Below are 1,673 nucleotides of genomic sequence, written 5' to 3' on the forward strand. Positions count from 1 at the left end.
GGGGGGGGCGTTTTCTCCTTCTGGTAGCGACAGTCTTAAAGGGACTGTCTAAAAAAATTGTCAGGTTGGGGGGAGAGGGGCGTGAGCATTTACGACGCCTAGTGAACTTATTTATACAGTCGGTTCTGATAAAGCTGCCAGTGGCCGTGTCGGTTGTAGCTACAACTGTGTCACCACAAACAAGGACGTGGCCCCCGACCCGTGGCTGAGGTCGCCTGGAGGGTAGGCAATCGGGACACAAACTATCCCTTTGGTTGTGGAGGGGGGGGGGGGCGCATTGTGTTAGTTTAGATGCGTCCATCCCCTTTCGGCTTGTCAGGGATTCTGTGCAGAACATGTCCTTGCCTTCTGCTTACACCCTGAAGGTGTCGGATTTTCTACTACCCGAAAAAGAATGTTCTATAGTCGGGTCGGATTAAGCTGACTCTGGCCGCCGGCATTGTGGCCACATTTTTTAGGCCACAAGTAGGGACGTACACGATTGTAGCAACGATTGTACCGACAGAGCCCGAGTCAGTTAAACGGAACCGTCTATAGACGAATTCATTTCTTTCACCAATGCTAGAATATCAACCAGAAGAAAACATCCGATAAACATCGCTAATAAATAAAGCGAAAACGAAAGGTATGCCTCACCTAAGCTTTTGCCTTGTCCAAGCGCTCGGAGGGACAGGCGGCCGCGGGGGCCCGATTCACGAGCATTGCCTACCCTCCAGGCTTTTCCAGCGAGAACTATCGACCCACGCCTAAATTGACACAGAATCACTTTTTAGCTTTATAAAGGATTTATGAGCCTGGGGTTGAAAGGAGCCTAAACCCAAACAAAGTCCTGCCACACGCCACCTTTTGTAGCTAAACAGTTGTAGCTACAATCATGACCGCATGCAGCTTCATCCGAACCAAAACTGTCGGCCTAAGATCAACTCCCGGGCGGGGCAACTTTTTACTTTGTCGCTTCTTGTCTCCCGTTAGCCAGCACCGAGCTCAGACCTCAATACCGGAGTGGCAAGCTGGTAACCGAGCGTGTTAAAGCGTGATCGGTGGTAGAACGTGGAGATGGTCGATAGTTCGAATCCCGTCGGCGGTTATTTTTCTTGCTCTGCTGGCCATGTGTTTTCGAGTGTCAGCCACAGCGGAGATCGGCATGTTGCTGGGAGCCACGCTTTGCCGGGCACCCCTCGTGCGCCCCATAGTATTTGCGACCGGTGCTTGTCAGGGATTATCCGCTGAGCAGGGACTTGGCACTTGGCTTCTTCTTACACCCTGAAGGCTTCGGATTTCATGTTACCCGAAAAAGAATGTTCTATTGTCGTGTCTAACTAAGCTGACTCTGGCCGCCGGCATTGTGGCCACAACACAAATAGGGACGTGAGGTAGCTGACGGAAGCTAAGCGCCTGCGAAACTCGGGCTAGGCCGACCCGCAGTACACGCATGCGCCATACGCAGTTCGTTGCCTCCCTACCAGGCGCTCGAGCTTGCATCGGCTGCTGAGGTGTGGCTTTGTCTCAACAGCGAATGGCAATGACGGACGTGCTTTATAACGGCTGAGCTCTGATACACATAGACACACCGGGAGCATGATTATTTCCCTCATTCCCTTGCCGCCTAAGCGAGGTGCGCCGAGAGAGAGAGAGAGAGAGAGAGAGAGAGAGAGAGAGAGAGAGAGAGAGAG

General features: G+C 52.4%; 1 long non-coding RNA gene across 4 annotated transcripts in view; it reads right to left on the reverse strand.

Annotated features, from left to right (window-relative positions):
* The window catches only part of LOC113211478 (uncharacterized), a 19,709-nt gene that overhangs the window by 6,025 nt on the left and 12,011 nt on the right, over window positions 1-1,673 (reverse strand). The gene's annotated exons all lie outside the window — the stretch shown is intronic.

This window comes from Frankliniella occidentalis, unplaced genomic scaffold, assembly GCF_000697945.3.
Source record: "Frankliniella occidentalis isolate FOCC.00 unplaced genomic scaffold, Focc_3.1 Scaffold6, whole genome shotgun sequence".
In the NCBI taxonomy this organism is placed as follows: domain Eukaryota; kingdom Metazoa; phylum Arthropoda; class Insecta; order Thysanoptera; family Thripidae; genus Frankliniella; species Frankliniella occidentalis.